Raw genomic sequence first — 25439 nt, forward strand, 5'->3', positions numbered from 1 at the left:
ATATAAACTGCGTGGCTTGTTCTTTTGTATTGTATTATTCCGGCCGTGTGTGGCCGAGGTATGGAGATATATGTATACTGAGCTTCATATTGTCCGCCGTACAGGGGAGATGCTGCCGAAATTTCTTCGGACAGGGACTACCTGGGGCGTGACAATTTTTTGGTATCAGAGCTAGGCTCACTATACTTGCTCTTCGTTTTGGATTTTCGAGGTTTATCTGATACCAATTTATTTGGTATCAGAGCAGTTCTGATACTGGTTCTTACCAGTTTTGCGTGCGTATCTGGATATTTCGGATTGTACTGATTTTCGTCGATTTTATCGTTTCGGAATTCCGAGGTATTTTGACGAGGTTCTATTTGGGGCTAAGCAGCGACAGGATATCTCCAGACGGCAAATAGGTAATTTAGGTAAAGTTTCAGTTCTTATACCTGTAGTGATATCTGGGTAACATTTTTTTTCAGATATGCCACCTACACGTGTACCGGCATCGAGACGTGGGCGGCCACGTAAGAGGCCGTTAGATTCTCCTGAGACAGAGTCTTCAGAGAGGTCTGGTAGGGTTGAGCCTGTCCGTCAGGGGCAGACTCCTCAGGTCATTGTGGGTACGGGTGCTTATCAGACCCCGATAGCTCCGACTTCCGAGGTACCTACCTCGACTGTACCACCAGTGGTACCACCGTCGGCATATTCAGCACCTCCCCCAGCAGTAGTACCCGCAGTATACCCGGCAGCCCCTCCAGCCGCGCCTGCTACTACGTACTGGGTACCCCAGATACCTGCGCCGGTTACTGCACACCCGGCACCCGCACCAGCAGTACCGGTTACTCCTTATCCGGTACCACCCACCGTACCTCCAGTCGCCCCTACTTATGCCTACTCAGCAGTTCCACCAGCAGTACCCATTCCAGGTTATACGACAGCACCAGTGGTACCTCTTCCGGCCTATCCCTCAGTACCACCCATAGGATCAGCTCCAGTGGCTCTACCTAGTTCCGCAGCGATCCCTACTGGTATAGTTGCGGCACGAGCACGGATCCCAGCCTTAGCCGAGTCGATGAAGAGTCGATTCACATTATTCCGCGGGGAGACTGATCCGAGCATAGCTCAGTCCTGGATTGAGACTATGGAGCGGACATTCTTTTACATGGCCTGCTCTGAGTGGGAGAAGGCCGAGCTAGCTGCTTACCACCTGCGAGATGGGGCAGAGATCTGGTGGGACACGCAGCGCTCCATCATAGGCGATCAGCATATTACCTGGACGAGATTTAGAGAGGCATTCGAGAGTCAGTGTTTTCCCCGGGCGTATCAGATGACACTTCGGCGGGATTTCCTGAGTCTTCGACAGAATAACCGCTCAGTGATGGAGTATAATGCCGAATTTAACCGGTTGGCCGGATTCTGTCCTGAGTTGGTTGGCGATGACAGATCTCGTATGCTTTCGTTTGTCCAGGGACTGGACGAGCATCTTCAGGTGTATATTGCCGATTTTGGTCAGTCATCATATACAGAGGCTCTGGATAGAGCTCTTATGATTTAGGCAGCTCAGTAGAGAGCAAATACAGATAAGAAAAGAAAGTAGACTGATCGGACTTCCGGACGGATCCAGCAGCCACAGACTACTGGGCAGCAGCAGAGAAATCACCCTCAGATGGGTCAGAGTACTTCTAGGTAATCTGGCCGACCCCAGAAGTCAGGATGCTGTTCATCAGGATGTTCCCGGTCTGCTCAGCAGAACCGGAAACAGTCTACTGGTGACTCTTAATGCACTTGATAAGGATCCCTAGATCACATCACCTCTGCATGCACCCTGGGACAGTCAGTTTGCTATTATTGCAAACTGCCTCGGCACTTGAGCCGAAACTATTCGCTGAAGGCTCAGCATGTAGCGTCCGGAGTTTCTGTTCCGAGAGGACAGTTTAGTCAGTCCAGGAGATCCGCAGTTTCTTGGGTTTGGTTGGATATTACCGACGATTCGTTGAGGGTCTCTCCAGCATTGTTATGTCGTTGACACGTCTGACCCGGAAAGGCGTGAAGTTCATGTGGTCAGAGGCTTGCGAGACTAGCTTCCAAGAGCTGAAGCGAAGATTAGTATCGGCACCAGTTTTGGTTTTTCCTTCTGGTGATGACGGATTCGTACTTTACACAGATGCATCTCTTCAGGTCTTGGGCGCTGTTTTGATGCAACACGGTAGGGTGGTCTCCTATGCTTCTCGTCAGTTGAAGGAGCATGAGAAGAACTACCCAGTACATGATTTAGAGGTAGCCGCTATTATCTTTGCTTTGAAGATTTGGCGACATCATCTTTATGGTATTACTTTTGAGATTCTTACTGATCATAAGAGTCTCAAATATATTTTCACCCAGAAGGAGCTCAATCTCTGACAGAGGAGATGGATGGAGTTCCTGAAGGATTATGATTGTACTATTAGCTACCATCCGGGTAAAGCTAATGTGGTTGCTGATGCACTGAGCAGGAAGTCCAGAGGGACTTTAGCTTGTCATCGAGTTACAGTCACGGACTTGATTCGGGGATTCGCCGAGTTGGGCCTTGAGGAGCAGGGACGGACAGAGCAGGGTATTCTTGTTACCATGGTGGCTCAGTCGTCGATTAGGATGAGGATTTGAGAGGCCCAGGCCGGAGATCAGCATTTACAGTTCATTAGCAGCCAGATAGCTTCCGGACAGCAGACCGAATTTACACGAGATGTCGGGGGTATTGTTTATTTCCGAGGCAGATTATGTGTACCTCAGTCTCACCCGGTCATGGAGGAGTTACTTCAGGAGGCTCATCGTTCTAGATTTGCTATCCACCCAGGTGGGACCCGTATGTATCGTGATTTGAGGCGTTCCTATTGGTGGAACGGTATGAAGAAAGACATCGCAGATTTTGTAGCTAGATGTCTTGTCTGTCAGCAGGTGAAGGCCGAGCACCAGAGACCTGCTGGATTACTTCAGAGGATCCCTATTCCAGAGTGGAAGTGGGAGCATATCACTATGGATTTTGTGGTAGGTTTGCCTAGGACTCGACGAGGCCATGATGCGATTTGGGTAATCGTTGATCGATTAACCAAATCCGCACACTTTTTAGCGATCCGGAAGACTGATTCTCTGGATCGATTAGCAGAGTTATACTGTCGTGAGATTATTAGATTACATGGTGTTCCTTTGAGCATCATATCAGATAGAGACCCACGGTTCACGTCCCGATTCTGGCAGAGTCTGCAGCAGGCCTTGGGCACACAGCTTCGTTTCAGTACGGCATTCCATCCGCAGACAGATGGGCAGTCAGAGCGGACTATTCAGACATTGGAAGACTTGCTGAGGTCTTGTGTCATGGACTTAGGAGGCAATTGGGAGGACCACCTGCCATTAGTGGAGTTCGCCTACAACAACAGCTATCATTCGGCTATCCAGATGGCACCGTTTGAGGCGTTGTATGGTAGGCCTTGTCGGACACCCATCCTCTGGGAAGAGGTTGGGGAGGCCCAGCTGATAGGACCTCAGAGAGCTCAGCAGGATGCATAGTTAGTTCACACTATCAGACGGAGGATGTTAGAGGCTCAGGACCGTCAGAAGAGTTATGCTGATCAGAGACGGAGACCTCTGGAGTTCTCCATTGGTGATCACGTATTTCTTAGAGTTTCACCCATGAAAGGGGTGAAGAGATTTGGTCTCCGAGGTAAGCTAGCTCCCCGATATATTGGACCATTCCAGATCTTGGAGAGGATTGGAGAAGTAGCTTACCGTCTGGCGCTACCACCATCTCTAGCTGGCATTCACGATGTATTCCATGTATCTATGCTGAGGAGATACGTATCCGATCCGGCACATGTTCTGTCAGATATATCTGTTCCTATTCAGCCTGATGTTACTTACGAGGAGGTTCCGGTGCGGATTCTGGACCATAGAGAGCGTCAGTTGCGGAACAAGACTGTCCGGCTGGTTAAAGTCGGATGGCAGCATTATTCTGACGAGGAGGCTACGTGGGAGCTGGAGGATACGATCCGAGCTTGATACCCTCATCTTATTACTTGAGGTATGTGGGTTAGAGTTCCTTTCAGCATTTATACTGTTTGGTTATATCTTAGTGTTTGCTGTTGGTTATAGCGAAATTTGGGGACCAAATTTTTATTAGTAGGGGAGGATGTGAGATCTCAAAAAATTTAATTAATAGGGTTATTTAGAAAATAGCCTTATAGGATTTTTCCGGAATTTTTAGAAATTTTCTGGGAATTTTTCGGAGCTCGTACGATGGGTTTGAGGGGATTAATTTCGGACGCGGATAAGGCCTGTTTGGGATACCCGTTTAATGGAGAAAATGTTTTATTTATAAGACCTTTTCCTTTTTTCTTTCCCCAAACGGCCACCCCGAGCCTCTCCTCACCCGAACCTTCTTCTCCCCTCTCTGCCCCGACGCGACCCCGACCTCCCTCGGTTCCTCTCGCTGTCGTCGCCGATCGCCACAAGGTCAGCGCCGGCAGGGGTCTTCTTCTCCGGAGCCTCACGAATGTCAGGTTCCATAGCTACTAGCGGTCGATTCTCTCTGCCCCAGCGACCGATTCTCTTCTCTCTCGCGGCCGGATCTGTGGCGATTGTCGATATCGCCGGAGGAGATCGTTGCCGGAGCTTGCCGGAGACCGAACCAGGAGGCTCGGATCATCCTGATATACTATTCTCAAGTTTTCCTCGAGCTTTCCTCCCGGTTCTACCGATCCTTTCTTCCCCGATTCGATGCCCTAGGTCGATCCTTTGCCATCCAATCGCCGGCTTGAAGATGCCCTAGGGTTTCGATGGGTAAGCAATCCGGACCTTATCACTTCTTTCATCTTGATTCATTTGTTAGATTCTTGTTGGTTCACGGATTGGGGCTTTGTTCTGGTTAATCCTTCTTGGTTGATCTTGGATCTCCCCTGCCTTGCTGTTGATTAGGGCTACGGGATTGAAGAGAAGGAGGGAGGTTTGTTCTGCTTGTTCTGATCGAGAGGTGAATCCAACAGTGAGGTTCTGGTTTGATCAGTGAGGTGAGTTCTGTTGCTGTGTGTCTGGGATTGTGATCTTGGAGGTGTATCCAGCAGCTTTCCCTAACCGGCAGCAACCCCTTTGGTTGTGATCTATTGGTGATCACCTTGGATTCGAGGTAAGGAATAGGATAATTGGTCTTGTTGTAGATCATGTATTAAAATTGGAATTAGGGTTTACTTAGTTGTTTATGTGGAGGGATAGTTGATACATGTTGTATTAGTTGCTAAATTGTAATTAGATTTATTTGCCTAGATAAATCTAATGGAATGATTAGGGTTAAGATAATTAACCCTAGTCAACTGTTAGATTTAATTTAGATGATGATACATGTTATGATAGATATATTTGCTTAGATTTAATCTAATGGAATGATTAGGGTTAAGACAATTAACCCTAGTCAACTATTGGATTTAATTTAAGTTTATATATCTGATCTAATTGGTGATTAGGGTTTAGGTAACTAACCCTAATTGACCGTTAGGTTTAATTAGATAGGTTGAGATTGTTGATTAGGGTTTTGCCCTAATTTGAATTTAGAGATTTTATTTAGTTATTCTTTTGATTTAGCTTAATGAAATATATATATTGTTTGGCACAGGACTCTGATTCGAGACAGGCGTCTCGACTTGGATTTGCTGGATTGTACCTTCTACTTGAGGCGGGTACCCTTTGACTTATCTTTTGATACTGTCTTATGATATGTATAGTTTATATATAGTTACTAGTGATAGGTGGTAGATTTATTTCTTCCCTGGTCTTAGCTAGTTGATACCTATCACATGCTTCATCTGTTAGTTGCTTTACTTCAGGATTGGATATTTACCTCTTGCCATGTATATATATGTTCATAGAGATGCATATCTATAGTGCTCTACTCTACTGGATTAGTTGCTTTACATGTGTGATACATGCTCTTGGATTCATGTTACTTACATCATTGTTATATGTGATGTCTTTGGATTTATGTTGTTTTTATCATGGTTATATATATATGCGTTTACCTTTTGGACACACACATATATGGAGGAGGCTATGTTCAGGTATGACATACTGTAGCATCATGCACCATCCTGCATGATTGCATGTTGGGCGATTGACGACTCCATTATTGTTGAGCTCGTCGGCCGGCTACATAGGCCTGCACACAACGTGTTTCACTACATGGGTAGTGGCACAGCACTCAGGGTGTGTATGGCAGGTTGCTCGGTGGTGCACCGCCGGGGTGCTCATGGGTAGCACGATACAGCGGGGTTGCAGCCGGGATCCCTCCCCGTCATCGCGTACCGGGAGTTGAGAGCATTGCGCTCCCTCACTATGTTTGAGGTAGGAGGATAGGTGTACTCCGACAGCATCCCGTCCACTCGGTCACTCTTCAGGGGTAGTGACGGCAGAGTGCACGGTGTCACAGCCCTACCCACGCGGTCTCACCATTGTGTGTGAGATACAGACTGGCGTCAGGGGTGACCATGTCATATCGCATCATATGCACAGATTGCATTTATTGTGATTGTTGCATATTGGATGATGCACTTGGGTGACTGCATATGATTGACATGCATACAGGATACATGCGTATTTGTTCTAACTATCTTTATCTGTGTATGTCCACAGTCATTCGCCCAAGCCTCGCAGGTGAGTACAGTTTATTTCAGTTATGCATTTCTTATTATTGTTGCTGTAAACTGTATTACATGCTTCTGGTTACTCATTACAGTTTATTCAGCTATGCATACCTGTTATATTGTTAGGAGACTGTACTGTAGGTCCTATGGTTTAGGAGACTGTACCTTAGGATATTACTGGTAGTTATATGTTGCTGTACATATCTATTGGATTACCAGCTGAGTTCTTTGAACTCACCCCGTTGTTACTACTTTTCAGGTTGAGGCCGTCAGGAGAGATCCCAGTCGCTAGCCCCGTTATCGCGAGGATTTTCTTTGTTGGATTATATTTTGCTTTTGCATCTTATATACTTGTATTGTGGGTTTGTATTGTGGACTTTACATTGAACATTCGGGTTTGCCACTTTTGTTTTCCGCTGCGGTCGTATTTCCATTACTTCGTGGATTTGTTTCTTCGTTGTAGTGGAGTAGGTTGTTTACATATATCTTCGAGATATTTATATCGTCTTTCCTTATTAAACTGCGTGGATTGATTATATGTTGAATTATGTGGAATGTTGATATAAACTGCGTGGCTTGTTCTTTTGTATTGTATTATTCCGGCCGTGTGTGGCCGAGGTATGGAGATATATGTATACTGAGCTTCATATTGTCCGCCGTACAGGGGAGATGCTGCCGAAATTTCTTCAGACAGGGACTACCTGGGGCGTGACAATGACTAGTTGTGATTATATTATGATGCATGATAAGCTTGAATAGAATGCTATGTTATGCCATGATTAGCTGAGATTATGACTTGTTGATACATTCTTGATTATGTGCTGATTGTTGGCTTTAGTGAGTAGGAAAGGAACTTACTGAGCCATGAGTGCTCATAGCTTACTTTCCTTGTACCACAGATAAAGGAAAAAGCTGGATGAGTTAAAGGTGCAGCAGGAGGGGCAACAAAGATGTGTGTGGCGGTGGCTAGGCAACTAATTAAGAACCTGCTTTAAAACCTTTAAGAACTATGCTTTGGTTTTGTGAAATGTAATACAATATGAGTGACTTGATACTAAGTTTTTATTTATTTCGTTATCATGTTATGAAACCATGTTAGTGTAGTTCGGTTTTAATTAAGTTAAGAAAAATAAATTTTAAGTCTTCCGCTGTAGTACGTAGGTAGAGTATCGTAGCCCCGTCCCTTAGGGTTAGCAGGGAGGGCGGGCGTTACACATACTGTAAAGATTGGTGTTTTGTAGCTTGCTGCCGTGAGTCTTATGAAGAAAACGAAAAGGGAATTGTTAGATTGGGCATGTGGGTTGCATTCCAGTTTGTTAAGTTTTCGTTATGGATCTTTTCTTATTAGTTTTCTTATACATGAAATTTTGGATTCATGGTATGTAGTATAGTATTCCTGCCACAGATTACCTGTTTAATCCGAAATAGAACAACCATGAATTTCATATCCACTTTTAATTCTGTTGTTGATTTGCTTGGTATGAATGGTTTTCTTTGGCTTTTGGAACATACTGTACAGGAATGGTTTACTAGAGGTTTAAGAGTAGTTTCAATATTTGCCTTCACCTTTGCATTTCTGTTGTAGCATGCTTAAAGATCTCTATTGCTCTAAAAAAGTATAAGCTTTGAATAAGTTTTATATAGGTTTCAAGCTTCAGCAGGTTTTAGTTTTGAATGGCTATGTGTAGCGTTTTTGGTTTCTTTTGTTTCCTTGCCGTGGCACTGAGCATGAGGAGTCATTATTGTTCTTTTGTTGGTTTCCAGTTGCAAATCCTGCACTAGTTGTAATGCAGATTTAGTTTTTGGGTTGAATCAATGAATATGAACAGCATATTTTTTTTAGCTTACTGTTTAATTCTTGAGGTATTCTTTTATTAGAAGTATTAACAAGTATAAGTATTTTGCTTGAGAAGGTTAGTACTCGACTTCTGAGGTTGTCGTTAAACAAATCCAGGTGATCGTTTCCGAGGTCTCGACCCTAGTAAGACCAAGGTCTTTACCCTCGTAGGATTGGTGGCTCACTACCTCAGTTTTTATTAGGGAGCGTGCAATGGTAATAAGTCTGGGCCCAAGAGATTAATATTTTGAATTATAAAAGTATAAGTTTTGAACAAATGGAATAAGTTTCCCATGAGTTTAAAAATCAGCAAGCTTAGCTCTTTTATTCTTATATGTTTAGACTTTCTTATTGCTGTTAGATGAGCATGAGCAGCTTTACATGTTTAGCATTTCAGTATGTTTGATTCTTTTGTTATTAGATGAGCATGAGTAGTATTTCTTTTAAAGTATTCAATTTTTAGATTTCTTCCTGTTCACATGCATATCCGAGTTTTTGTGAGTTAGACAGCGCTTACTAAGAATTCACTTATAGTTGCATTTCCTCTTACTGCAGATAAAGGAAAAGGAAAGCTATAGTGAAGGAAAGCGACAAGGAGGTGCGGGATGGATGTGTGATGTCTGGACTATGGAAGCCTTGAGATTTTGCTTAAGAATTCATTAAGATTTTGTATTTAACTGTTTGGATTATTCTTTCATGTTGCTGAATTTGTTCATTAAATATTTTAAGTTTTAGAATTCTTTATGCACATTAGTTCCGCTATCTGAGTTGTATTATTGTTGCATGCATGTTCAGATTAATATATAGTTTTAGCATGTTCAGATTAATATATATAGTTTTAGTTGAGAACAAATAATTGAGTAGAATGTATTAGATGAGTTATTTATGTTTCCAGTTTTAACTTATTGCATGTTTCGAGTTTGTAAAGAGTTATAAGTATAATTATCAACATGTGAGCAACACTAGTTAAGAAAAGTTAATAGTCAAGTAACGTCACACCCTCACAGACTAGTAGTGAGGAGGGTGGGGTGTTATAATTATAACAAACAACCCAACATAAAATATTTTAGAGTGTTTGGGTGCCCAGTCTTCATCCTAAATACAAGAGAACATTTAGAAAAATTCACTTCTAAAGTAGAAAATGGAATCTTTATATGTTACTCCCTAAATAGTAGGGGCTACAGAGTTTATAATAAAGTTACCTTAAGAATTGAAGAGACCACCAATGTGAAATTTGAAGAATCCAACCAAAACCTAGAAAAAACTCAACTACAACCAATTGAATTTGTTCAAGAAAACAATTCTGAAAGAACCAACCAACCCCTAAGTCATGAAGAAGAAGATCAACCTCAAGAGAGTCAACCTCCTAGAACTATAAGAGTCAACCCTAATCATCCAACTGATCAAATAATTGGTGACCCAGACCTAAGGGTTCAAACTAGATCATCTTTTAGAAATCTAAGTCAAATATCATTAATCTCAAAAATTGAACCCAAAACCATAGCTAAATCCCTACTTGACCCAGACTGGGTCATAGCTATGCAAGAAGAACAAGCTCAATTAGAGCGTAATGAAGTTTGAGACTTAATATCACCACCAAAAAACAAGAAAGTAATAGAAACAAAATGGGTATTTAGAAACAAATTAAGTGAAACTAGGGAAATTACAAGAAATAAAGCCAGGCTAGTTGCTAAAGGGTTTAGTCAAGTAGAAGGACTTGACTATGATGAGACTTACGCCCCGGTAGCCAAATTAGAGTCCATTAGAATGCTACTTAGTTATGCAGCCCATAAAGGGTTCAAATTATATCAGATGGGTGTTAAATCTGCATTCGTAAATGGACTAATAAAAGAAGAATTCTACGTAGGACAACCACCTGGGTTTGAAAGTCTAGAACACCCTGACTATGTCTACAAATTGAAAAAAGTTTTATATGGACTTAAGTAAACACCTAGGACATGGTATGAAAGACTAACTTCTTACCTAATCTCTAAAGGGTTCAACCAAGGTCAAATTGACCCAACCTTATTTGTTAAGTTAATAAAAGAAGATATTTTTATAGCCCAAATCTACGTAGATGATATAATCTTTGGTTCAACAAATTTAGAATTTTTAGATGAATTTACAAGCCTAATGGAACACGAGTTTGAAATGAGTCTAGTAGGTAAATTAACCTATTTTTTAGGACTACAAATCAAACAAACAAATGAAAGAAATTACATTTATGAACAAAAATATACTAAGGAATTACTTAAGAGATTTGGAATGGAAAATACTAAAGAGATAAAAACACCCATGACAGTAAACACAATCCTAGATGATGACCCCAATGGAAAATCAGTTGATTTAAAACACTATAGGAGTGTCATAGGTAGCCTACTATACTGTCACGCCCCAAAGGAGTCCCTGCCAGACAAAAATCCGGCAGAGTCTCCCCTGTACCAGTGACAATATGAAGCATCACTACAAGCAAAATACATCAGCCACATGCGGCTGGAATATTTATATACACAACCACGCAGTTATAATAACAGCCCACACGGCTGGAATGAAACAATCACAACCACGCAGTTATATATAAAACAGCCCACACGGCTATACCAAAAACCAACACAGCGGAAAAACGAAAACGGAAAGCCCACACAAGATAAATAGATACAATGCATGCCGGCACTGCTTAAACACAAATACAACACCAAAAGAATAAGATAGCCACATGGCTAAACACAAATACAATGCCACGAATAAGAAAAGAATATACAATAGAAAACGAATACAGTCTTCGGATGTGACGTAGGACCCGGCAGACAGGATACTCCGAGCGACACTCCAACCATCTACCTGAAAACATAAATGTATACATGCGGTGGTGAGTATAGGTAACTCAGCGGGTAATAGACAAGATAGTGCATGGTCAATAAACAAACATGGAGATCATAAGTATACAGTCTCAGTAGGGAATAAGAACATGATCATACTATCATAATCAATGCATCTGAACATACCTGACATAATAACCTGATATAAACTATACAAACCACAACTAACATAATGACAGATACATACCCAGCCTGGAATTGACACGAGGTACAATGATCAGTAAACTCACTGGAACTGCAACAGACATACCCGTGATACCTGTGCAATATAAATACGACTGCATATACATGTAAAATAAATGACATGTATGCAGCATGACAACCATATGCAACAAGCATATCTCAAACAAGTGCAACAACCACAATCACATGCAACTAGTATCTACTAGGCATGTATGCAAGTATATATCCACCGATGCACCGCGCATCATATGCAAATGTGTATGCATGCTCCATGGTCACCCCGACACCTCTCCAGACACCACGACCCCAGTATGGCCGAGAGGCTTGGGTCCGTGATGAACCGTACAAACCTCACGCACGTAACCGCTATAAAGCGACTGAGGCGACAGTATACTATGTAGTTATCTAACTACATAGCTAAGGGTCCCTGACCACTCACAACTCAAGCCCCCTGACTACTGTACCCTCAAGATCCACTACTCCAGAGTGGTCGAGGCTGACAGAGTAAAAACAATGAGCAGCTGAGTAAGCGCGACAGGACATAGCTCCACTCCCACCTACCACCCTCCATCAGTGGTAGAGCGGACAACTATAAAACTAACAACCCTCTCAACTACAAAGTAGACGATAGTCGTCAATATGAAATGAATGATGAACATGATATATATATATATAATCATGATACAGACACCGTCATCATCCATGCAAACTCTAACTCCACATAAGCACTCCACAACATGAATATAATCGTCAGGATAAATCCACACATCCCACCAAACACACGTACACATCTACATATGTATAATCAACCAAAAATCTCCACAAATCCCACTGGACACATATGCACAGAACGTAAGTATCATCAACATATATCCTCCAATAATAAAACGTCAGACCCGTGTATAAACCATAAACATACAATCAACACAACTCCTCCAAAAGTACATAGCCAAACACGTGTGTACATACAACATGCAAATGTAGGGTCAACATGATGACTCCTAAAACACATACCTGTTGGAGTGTATACTGAAAGCCTAAGCTTTGTAAACATTCATTATGAATAAGAATCATATTTGGTCAAATTGTCTACATTTAGTTGTAGTTATTCAATTAATTTATACTGTAGATAACATAGTATGTGGTTCCACATGCAGAAGATGATGTTATCAGTACCTTATAAATTATAAACAGTAGCTCACGACCAAAATGGAAAGGAACAAACCATTGGAAGGTCGTAGTGTAATTAGGAATTAGTTTATCTTGATTATATAATTACACTAGTACACTTAGAGTGTATTGAGTAGGACCATTTGAGGTCGTTTCTTTTATACTGACTTTATAAAGAAACAAAGACCTCGGTTATTATGGAAGTGTGTGCTCTTAATCCTAATATAATAACAAGCACATATATTTGATATTTATTTCTTTAATTTATTAATGGGTGAGATTTAGTTCGACGAATCAATAAGCCCGATAAATTGGGAAATGGTATCACTTATAGTGTGTGTTGTTGATTATAGAAGGAAACTGTGTCCTAGAGATACTAGGTTGATAATGTCCTCAAGAGGAGCTCATAAGGATTGTCATGTTAAACCCTGCAGGTGGACTTAGTCCGACATGACGATAAAGTTGAGTGGTACTACTCTTGGACTAAGATATTAATTAAATGAGTTGTCAGTAACTCACTTAATTAATAGACATTCGATATCTTAAACACAGGGAGACTAACACACTCAAAATAAGAAGGAGCCCAAAAATGTAATTTGGGATTGGTGCGGTAATTCAATAATAGTTCTCTAGTGGAATGAATTATTATTGATAAAATTAAGTTGTGTGTTCGGGGCGAACACGGGATGCTTAATTTTATCGGGAGACCAAAACCAATTCCTCCTCTCGGTCTCTATCGTAGCCTCTTATTTATAGAGTACTATACCCACCTATACCCACCTTCTATACCCACCAATAGGGGGCCGGCCAAGCTAGCTTGGGAACCAAGCTAGGGCCGGCCTAGGTATAAATTGGGGTGGCCCAAGCTAGAGGGGCCGGCCATATTAATTTAAAAAGGGATTTTAATTTTAATTTTTATTATGTGGAAGATATAATTTATTAAAGAGAATTAAAATTAAAATATCTCTCTAGTAAAAGATCTACAAAAGATTAAAGAAAGAGATTAGATCTCTTTCCTTATTTGTAGATTGGTGAGATATTTTATTTTCTCTTTAAAAATTAATCACATGTTGTAAAATTAAAATTATAGAAATTTCCTTTTATCAACCATGAAGAGATTTTTAAAGAGAAATTTTAATTTTAAAAATTTCCGGAAACAAATTAGGAAGTTTTAATTGTTGATTAAAACTTGTCTAATTTATCTCTTTTAATGTGGCCGGCCATTAGAGATTAAATTGGGAAATTTTATTTTATTTTTCTCAATTAAATCATGTCAAGCAAATTAAGGAAATTTTATTGTAATTAAATTTCCTAATTTGCCTAGGCCAAGGAATATAAAAGAAGGGGTGAGGATGCCTTCACAGAGAACAACCTCTATTATTTCTCAACCTCTTTTATTCCTTGGAGTGGCCGGCCATCCTCTTCCTCTCTCCCTCTTTGTGGTGGCCGAAACTTTCAAAGGCTTGGAGCTCTTGTGGCGGCCGGATACTACTTGGAGAAGAAGAAGAAGAAGAAGGAGAGAAAGCTAGCATCTCTTGGAGCTTGGTTGGTGTTTTGTTCTTCATCCTTGGTTAAGCTTTTTGTGGCCGAACCTAGCTAGGAGGAGAAGAAGGTGGTTGGTGGTTTCTCATCTCGGAAGATCGTTGCCCACACAACGTCCGGGATTAGAAGAGGAATACGGTAGAAGATCAAGAGGTCTTTCTAAAAGGTATAACTAGTAATTTTTCTTTCCGCATCATACTAGTTATTTTTGGAAATAATACCAAATACAAGAGGCTTACGATTCTAGAATTTCGAATATGTTTTTCGATGTTGTGTTCTTTTGTTTTTTCTTTTCCTTGTGATTTGATTGTTCTTTTCGGTTAACCTAAAGTTATTTTAGGAAATTAAATATTAGCTTTCTATAAAAGGTTTTGTCTAGTCGGTGGTGGTTGCTCCCATATCCAAGAAGGCCATGTGCCTCACCACGTCAGTACTGGGAACCGATTATGGAAATTAATATTTAATGGAATTAATAACTTAAGGTGATTTGGGTCGAACGTGTTAAGTTCCGCAGGAGACCTAAGTCAAAACCTAAAAGAACGAATAGATTAAGTTTTGGATCAAACGTGTTAAGTTCCACAGGCGATCCAAAATTTAATTTAAAAGAACACATGGTAGCTAAGAAAAGGTTCAGACCTTTGTACAAAATTTTTGTACAGTGGAACCTCTAGGTTTTCCGAGTAGCAACCAACAATACCAAGTTACATACAATCCACATTATATACCCAATCAGCATGATAATACTGACAGCCCGACAAACCCTACAAGACCTACTCTACACGTGTAATCACAACAGAGTAGATATCAAGAGTTGAGACTATATATGAATTAAATAGATCATCTCTAAGCTCAAGCAAAAGTAACAAGCAGGAAAAACAGCAACCGAACACGATATAAGGTGACGTACCCTAATCCATCAGATAACAACCATGCACTAAGCTCAAAGAAAACCTACATAGAGACAAAGGAAGAAATACCCGCCTTAAAGTGTAGATCGTGCCAAGTAATCCTGTGTCGAGACGCCCGTCCCGAATCCAAGTCCTGCGATCAATAATATATTTAGCTAATTACACAGGTAGCAAATAGTTAAATAAAACTCCCCATTTTAATTAGGGAAACCCCTAATCGAAATAATTAACCTAATCTCTTAATCCAATTAGGTTTAACTAAATCCACAATCCTTCACTTCAATCTTCAACAACTAACCAAACCACCATATCCGATAATCCAACCAACAATCAATCCGATGATCTCAAGAATGATCACATAACAATCTACATCATCCAATCATCATATCCACAAATTTCAACTCAATACAAACCTCCATCACTTCAACACATACCAATAATGATCATTTATCCATTTACATAAATCATTCACCAAATAACCATCACAAATCAACTTATCATAATCAAATTCCAAATTATAACCATTTAATCCATTTATCACCATCATTTAATCTATGTATCAATAACTAACATCAAGAATCAATCCTACATCACACTACTCATAAATCTAAGCAGAACAAAGTCTCACAACCCATAGAAAATCCAATTTAGCATCATACTAATAGGATACCCAAGTACAACACTAGAAAAGCACTGACCTTGAAGTATGGCAGCAATTCCAATAGCTCAGCAACCCTACAACTCACTGCCAAGAAGCTACAAAGAATACCCACAACCAATTCATCCAAGAATTAATCCATAAATCCAATCATATAGCAAAGGATTTGATAAAACCCTAATTCACAGCACGAACTCACCTCAACATATCCCTAACTCTTCAGCCGAGACCTCCACAACTCCAAGAAATGGAATTGGCAGTGATCGGCAACAAGGAAGATCCACCACATACTAGTCCAATGCTTCCTCTATTCCAGAACAGAAAGAACATCACCAAGAAGATCGATCAAATAAGATCTTGAAGCTGTATGTTTCGAAATGAAGCCTACCTCGATTAAACTCTTCCAGGTGGTGTCACCCACTTCGATCCAACTGGTGGATGGATACGGACCACTTTCCAGTAAACAGATCGAAGAGGATGAACGAGGAGATCAACTGGCTGGAGACGACGTGAAACAGGGCCTTCGCTGTGCCCTAGAACCGGATCCCTTCGATTGCGCGTAACAACCGGCCGAAGAGATGATCGCTCATAGAAGACAGCCACCAGAATGCCTTCTCAGCCGGAGATAGCCGGGTATCCTTCGATATCCAGCTACTCTTCCTCAGGCGACTTGGCGAGGCTGCGATCGCGATGGAGAACGCACACTGTCGGCGTCGGGCGTTCGCGCGAGAGAGGAAAAGGAAATCGAGAGGGAGAGGGAGAGGGAGAGGGAGAGGGAGAGGGAGAGGCTTGATCAGGCTTACACCGGCGGACGGTGGCGCGCTTGCCTTCGCAGGGAGAGAAATCGCCGGAGAGGGAGGGGTTTCGGGCAGAGGGAATCGGGGAGGAAGAATAGGAATCGGGGAGGAGAAAATAAAGAGATGGGATTTAAACTTAGGTTAAACTAATTAAAGTCTAAGTCCATTCCCAAATCAACTCCCACTTAAATGGTGTCCCAAACAGGCCTTTATTGTACCCCGAATCCATCCCCTCTAAACGAGTCATACGGACTCCATTTAAATCCCGAAAAATTTCTAAAAATTCCTGAAAAATCCAATAAGATTTTTCATCCAATAACATGTATTATTTTAATTTTGCGATATCTTACATTCTCCCCCACTAATAAAAATTTGGTCCCCAAATTTACTAGTCAACTCAGGGATCATCATCTATGATAACAACATACTGATACACCACTCCATCCTAGAATCATGAACAGATCTCCAAGATGACTCTGTGGGTTATGAGCTCACCCTGCTTTCGCTACTCTCACTCTGCCACCTAAGCAGCTATGAATAACTCCATTATCTCTGAAATCCAAAACCCACTATCATCAGATTCTCCAACATCTGTATAGGGCGCTCAAACTATCTATCAGTCTGAGGGTGAAAATCCATACTAAAACGAAGCTCCTAATCCAAAATCTGCTGTAACCACAGTCAAAACCATGATGAAAAATCGCTGAACTCCATCCAATATAACACTCAGAGATATACATGAGGTCTGGTAATCTCTCTAGAGTATTATCCTACTACTCAATCCAAAAGAATCCGTCCTATAAATCAATGGCTAGGGCGCAAAGTCGTCACCCAACAATGATTACCCAACGCATCATATCCTCTCCCTGTCCTAGGCAATCCCATAACAAAATCCGTCAAAACATACTCTCAACTCCAATCTAGCATCCAAATCAACGAAGATAATCCTGCTAGTCTCTGATATTCAGCCTCCATGTGCTGACATGCTAGACATCAAGCTACAAAAACCGCAATGTCTTCCTTCATATTAATCCACCAATAAGAACGCTCCAAATCTCTATACATTGGGTGCCGCCCAAAAGTATCACAAATCCAAATCAATGTGTTTCCTGCAGTAACTTCTCCCGGATAAGAAGTGACTCGAAAACACACACAATCTCCCATAGAGATCTATGAATCTCATTCCCATCACACGATAATTCGATATACTGGCATGAGACTGCTCCGCTCATACTATATCGGAACTACACCAACTCCCAGATACGATACATCTATGTAGAGTACAAATCTGTCTACACTAGAAAGCATAACTAAGACGGTGCAGTTATCTAAACTGATCTCACAAACATCTATCCAGGAAAATTCCATACTCTTCCTAGACAATCCAGCCAACTGCGTAAATGCTGGAGAAAACCCTCAATCAATCTCTAGTAATATCCAGCCAGACCAAAGGAACAACGAGTCTCCGGTATAAACTACGACTACTCCCAACTGCTAACAGCCTCTATCTCCCGTAGATCCACAGATATCCTCTACTAAACACAATGTGTCCCAAAAACTCGTAAAAGACAATCATAATATGTACTACTAATTTCACATATAGATGTTTCCGTCAAAACATCTCTAAAACTATGCGAAGATAGTGTACAAAAATCCACATCGGATCGGGAATGGATCACAACATCATTAATGAAGATAATGAAATCTAATCCAAACGCCCTAGGAATACCAAACACATCAAGTCCTTAAAAACATCTAGGGCACAGTAGGCCTAAAATGATAATACCAATAACCCATAATGTACGTACAATACGCTTACTCAACCGTAGGATCCCCAACAACAAGCCTATGATCAAATCACCAACTACAAATCACCAAATCCATAGATATCACACATGTGCTACTCTCCATGTCACTATCAATATCAAACACCAAATAGTAGACCATCAAACCAAATATCCACCAATAGATCATCAAAAGGCAACCTATCACCACATCTGATCTCCCAATATCCACCAAACTCCAATCATCCTCAACATCAATCAATCATACCAGATAGTCCTCTAAACAAAGATAGAGTAAAAGAAAAGCATCTAACTTTCAACACTCACTACCAACCAACTAAATGCATCCATAAAGTCTGTCAAATCTCATCATCTCATCTTTTCTGATAATCGAATATCCACAGTAAAAGAATGTCAATCCAAAGTCAAAGGGTCACGCAATCTCCTGACTAAGAGTCTACCTATCAAGAGAGTATCTCCACCACCCTCATAATCATCCTATATATGTCCCTCGACAAATACCGATAAAAGGTCAAACCCTCTAATATGAGATATAGACTACAAGATCTAGTAAAATGATCACGTGGTCAAGGTCTTAAGCCACCTAATAAAGACAATGTTAGTTGAGTCGTCTAACCATTGTCTTGTACCCCATCATACTGTGATTGCTCCATCTGAGGTTCAGTAACCTCTAGTATCGAGCAATGTACACAAGGTAAAGAGGTACTCTCTCTCCAAACACCTCAAGGAAATCACTAAGTGATGACCATATCTCCAAAAGCACTCCCTGCTTCTTCCTTCACGTGGTACCGGGTCACGTAAAGGTTAAGCAGCTAACTTCAACTCTCTCACATCAGTACAAATCATATATCTGAATGTACTCCCCAACTCATACACCCTAGTAACGGATGTATCTCATAAGTGTTAAGCAAGTAGCTTTGCACTTTTCCACATCAGTGGAGGTATCCTATCCGAATGTACCTTCTAAGTTATTCAACTAGGTACAGACAGTCCATGGTCAAAGTCCCCATGAAATAGGATACGACAATCCTCTACAGGCTGACCAGTCGATAATGGTATACGGCTAAATCAGTCCTTTCCATGACGGTACAAGTCATGTACTCAAATATGCCTCCCAAAATATCAAACCAAGCTCGGAATAACCCAATGATAGGAATCTCTAAAAATAGAGTAAGTCAGTCCCCTACTGGTCGGACCAACAAAATAAATCGATCATCTCCTAACTGATCCAATAAGAGTAAATCAATCATCTACTGATGAAACTAACTAAGGTAAATCGATACACCACTACCCAAGTCAACAAGGGTAAATCGATCCTCTAGTGACCGAACTAATAGGATCACAAAACCAACTAAGATAAGTCAAACCCCAACTGCCCAAGTCAACAAGGGTAATAAGTCAAACCATAACTACACAAGTCAACCAAGTAAAACAATCCTCAACAGGAGTAAACTGGTACTCTACTAACTGAGTCAATATGAGTATACCGATACCCTCCACTACCCAGCTAATAATAATAGACACTGATATGTGACTTAAATCTCAACCAACTAATAGTAGCAATAACTAACACAACTGGTAGTATGATATGAAGAATCTCTTGAGACTGTAATCCTTGATCTCCATTAGGTCAACCGTGATCAGTGATTGACCCAACACATGCAATGGATGCTACAAACAAATAGGCATGTACTAACCAAAGAGTACTAACACATGTCATAACTAACTATCACGGGCAACAATACATACACCAACAGAAATGTATGCTAACAATATGCAAACATACCTCCTATAGCCCGGGAGATGTCCTGCTGCTGCCTGGTCCCAAAACCCGAAAAGTCACATCAAGAAAATCGAATCACGAAATCCAAAACACGAATAACAGGCATCGTACCTGCTTTGATACCAGAAATTGGTATCAGATAAATCTCGAAAAAACCAAAACGCATAGCAAGTATCGTATACCTACTCTGATACCAAAAATTGTCACGCCCCAAAGGAGTCCCTGCCAGACAAAAATCCAGCAGAGTCTCCCCTGTACCAGTGACAATATGAAGCATCACTACAAGCAAAATACATCAGCCACATACAAAACCACGCAGTTATAATAACAGCCCACACGGCTGGAATGAAACAATCACAACCACGCAGTTATATATAAAACAGCCCACACAGCTGTACCAAAAACCAACACAGCGGAAAAACGAAAAAGGAAAGCCCACACAAGACAAATAGATACAATGCATGCCGGCACTACTTAAACACAAATACAACACCAAAAGAATAAGATAGCCACATGGCTAAACACAAATACAATGCCACGAATAAGAAAAGAATATACAATAGAAAACGAATACAGTCTTCGGATGTAACGTAGGACCCGGCAGACAGGATACTCCGAGCGACACTCCAACCATCTACCTGAAAATATAAATGTATACATGCGGTGGTGAGTATAGGTAACTCAGCGGGTAATAGACAAGATAGTGCATGGTCAATAAACAAACATGGAGATCATAAGTATACAGTCTCAGTAGGGAATAAGAACATGATCATACTATCATAATCAATGCATCTGAACATACCTGACATAATAACCTGATATAAACTGTACAAACCACAACTAACATAATGGCATATACATACCCAGTCTGGAATCGACACAAGGTACAATGATCAGTAAACTCACTGGAACTGCAACAGACATACCCGTGAAACCTGTGCAATATAAATACGACTGCATATACATGTAAAATAAATGACATGTATGCAGCATGACAACCATATGTAACAAGTATATCTCAAACAAGTGCAACAACCACAATCACATGCAACTAGTATCTACTAGGCATGTATGCAAGTATATATCCACCGATGCACCGCGCATCATATGCAAATGTGTATGCATGCTCCATGGTCACCCTCGACACCTCTCCAGACACCACGACCCCAGTATGGCCGAGAGGCTTGGGTCCGTGACAAACCGTACAAACCTCACGCACGTAACCGCTATAAAGCGACTGAGGCGACAGTATACTATGTAGTTATCTAACTACATAGCTAAGGGTCCCTGACCACTCACAACTCAAGCCCCCTGACTACTGTACCCTCAAGATCCACTACTCCAGAGTGGTCGAGGCTGACAGAGTAAAAACAATGAGCAGCTGAGTAAGCGCGACAGGACATAGCTCCACTCCCAGCTACCACCCTCCATCAGTGGTAGAGCGGACAGCTATAAAACTAACAACCCTCTCAACTATAAAGGAGACGATAGTCGTCAGTATGAAATGAATGATGAACATGATATATATATATATATATATATATATATATATATATATATATATATATAATCATGATACAGACACCGTCATTATCCATGCAAACTCTAACTCCACATAAGCACTCCACAACATGAATATAATCGTCAGGATAAATCCACACATCCCACCAAACACACGTACACATCTACATATGTATAATCAACCAAAAATCTCCACAAATCCCACTGGACACATATGCACAGAACGTAAGTATCATCAACATATATCCTCAAATAATAAACACGTCAGACCCGTGTATAAACCATAAACATACAATCAACACAACTCCTCCAAAAGTACATAGCCAAACACGTGTGTACATACAACATGCAAATGTAGGGTCAACATGATGACTCCTAAAACACATACCAAGTTACATACAATCCACATTATATACCCAATCAGCATGATAATACTGACAGCCCGACAAACCCTACAAGACCTACTCTACACGTGTAATCACAACAGAGTAGATATCAAGAGTTGAGACTATATATGAATTAAATAGATCATCTCTAAGCTCAAGCAAAAGTAACAAGCAGGAAATACAGCAACCGAACACGATATAAGGTGACGTACCCTAATCCATCAGATAAACACCATGCACTAAGCTCAAAGAAAACCTACATAGAGACAAAGGAAGAAATACCCGCCTTAAATTGTAGATCGTGTCAAGTAATCCTGTGTCGAGACGCCCGTCCCGAATCCAAGTCCTGCGATCAATAATATATTTAGCTAATTACACAGGTAGCAAATAGTTAATTAAAACTCCCCATTTTAATTAGGGAAACCCCTAATCGAAATAATTAACCTAATCTCTTAATCCAATTAGGTTTAACTAAATCCACAATCCTTCACTTCAATCTTCAACAACTAACCAAACCACCATATCCGATAATCCAACCAACAATCAATCTGATGATCTCAAGAATGATCACATAACAATCTACATCATCCAATCATCATATCCACAAATTTCAACTCAATACAAACCTCCATCACTTCAACACATACCAATAATGATCATGTATCCATTTACATAAATCATTCACCAAATAACCATCACAAATCAACTTATCATAATCAAATTCCAAATTATAACCATTTAATCCATTTATCACCATCATTTAATCTATGTATCAATAACTAACATCAAGAATCAATCCTACATCACACTACTCATAAATCTAAGCAGAACAAAGTCTCACAACCCATAGAAAATCCAATTTAGCATCATACTAATAGGATACCCAAGTACAACACTAGAAAAGCACTGACCTTGAAGTATGGCAGCAATTCCAATAGCTCAGCAACCCTACAACTCACTGCCAAGAAGCTACAAAGAATACCCACAACCAATTCATCCAAGAATTAATCCATAAATCCAATCATATAGCAAAGGATTTGTTAAAACCCTAATTCACAGCACGAACTCACCTCAACATATCCCTAACTCTTCAGACGAGACCTCCACAACTCCAAGAAATGGAATTGGCAGTGATCGGCAACAAGGAAGATCCACCACATACTAGTCCAATGCTTCCTCTATTCCAGAACAGAAAGAACATCACCAAGAAGATCAATCAAATAAGATCTTGAAGCTGTATGTTTCGAAATGAAGCCTACCTCGATTAAACTCTTCCAGGTGGTGTCACCCACTTCGATCCAACTGGTGGATGGATACGGACCACTTTCCAGTAAACAGATCGAAGAGGATGAACGAGGAGATCAACTGGCTGGAGACGACGCGAATCAGGGCCTTCGCTGTGCCCTAGAACCGGATCCCTTCGATTGCGCGCAACAACCGGCCGAAGAGACGATCGCTCATAGAAGACAGCCACCAGAACGCCTTCTCAGCCGGAGATAGTCGGGTATCCTTCGATATCCAGCTGCTCTTCCTCAGGCGACTTGGCGAGGCTGCGATCGCGATGGAGAATGCATGGAGAGGGAGAGGGAGAGGGAGAGGCTTGATCAGGCTTACACCGGCGAACGGTGGCGCGCTTGCCTTCGCAGGGAGAGAAATCACCGGAGAGGGAGGGGTTTCGGGCAGAGGGAATCGGGGAGGAAGAATAGGAATCGGGGAGGAGAAAATAAAGAGATGGGATTTAAACTTAGGTTAAACTAATTAAAGTCTAAGTCCATTCCCAAATCAACTCCCACTTAAATGGTGTCCCAAATAGGCCTTTATTGTACCCCGAATCCATCCCCTCTAAACGAGTCATACGGACTCCATTTAAATCTCGAAAAATTTCTAAAAATTCCTGAAAAATCCAATAAGATTTTTCATCCAATAACATGTATTATTTTAATTTTGCGATATCTTACATATACTTAACTACATGTCGACCAGATATTTTATTTGTAGTTAGTATGTGTGCTAGATATCAAACCTGCGCTAAAGAATCTCATTTGACTCAAGTCAAAAGAATCTTTAGATACCTTAAAGGAACAATAGATGTAGGAATTTGGTATCCCAGAACCAATAACTTTGAGTTGATAGGGTATTCTGACTCTGATTATGCCAGGTGCAAATTAGACCGCAAAAGCACAAGTGGTGGGTGTCAACTACTGGGTCTATCACTTGTCAACTGGTTTAGTAGAAAGCAATAATGTGTTGCTCTATCCACAACTGAGTCAGAATATATAGCTATAGGAGAGTACGTTGCACAATTATTATGGATGATGCACACCCTAAAAGATTTTAACTTAAACCTTACAAATGTAAAAGTTTTAATTGATAATATTAGCTCAATTAACCTAACAAAAAATCCAGTGCATCATTGCAGAACTAAACATATTGAAATTAGGCATCACTTTATCAGGGATCATGTTACAAAAGGTGACATTGAACTCAAATACATTGAGTCCAAGTCTAATTTAGCTGACATATTCACAAAACCACTCCCTGAAGTGAATTTAGCAATCTACGTAGAAAACTAGGAATATGCTTAATAAACTAGGATCATTAAAATTCAAAACAACTTTCAAAATGAGTGTTTTAAATTCTAGGTTAAAATTTTTTTATTTTTCAAAATTTTCCTATTTTTAGAATTTCAAAATAATTTCAGCCTTAGATTAGAAAAATCCCTTAGAAATCATGTTCCCCTAGGACTAGCACTTGAGCATCTCACCAACACCCTAGATTTACCTTGCTTGTGATTGACAAATATAGAAAGGGGTGAAATGCATAGGCCAGTGGCCTGGACTTAAGATGCTTATGTCAGTGCATCGATATAAGTTTGGGCGTTAAATACCAAACATATATTGATCAAGTTAAGTTACTCAGTTTAGTCAAACATTAACTGATTACAATGCACTTAACCTAACTAACCAAGTGAAAGCTGCTATCTTCTAATAGTTAGTAAGTACCTAATTGGTTAGACATCTATTTTGAATGTCAGGTTTAGGGGGAGGATTAAATCAACTTATTTTCACACTTAGCATCAAAATTATTTTCTCGTTAAGTACCTAATATATCCATTTTTGAAAACTAGCTTTTATAAAACTAAGCTTTTAAATTGGATTTTATAAACTCAGATTTTGAAAATTGAATCTTTTGCAAACTTAGGTTTAATTAGTTTTGAAAAGTAGATTTTTTTTAAACTTAGTTTTGAAATTCTGGTTTTGAAAACTCAGGGTTGAAAAGCGTTTCAAAGTTGAAACTTGTTTTGAAAATTTTACACCTTGATC

The sequence above is a fragment of the Zingiber officinale genome, chromosome 9A (genome assembly GCF_018446385.1).
Source record: "Zingiber officinale cultivar Zhangliang chromosome 9A, Zo_v1.1, whole genome shotgun sequence".
Taxonomy (NCBI): domain Eukaryota; kingdom Viridiplantae; phylum Streptophyta; class Magnoliopsida; order Zingiberales; family Zingiberaceae; genus Zingiber; species Zingiber officinale.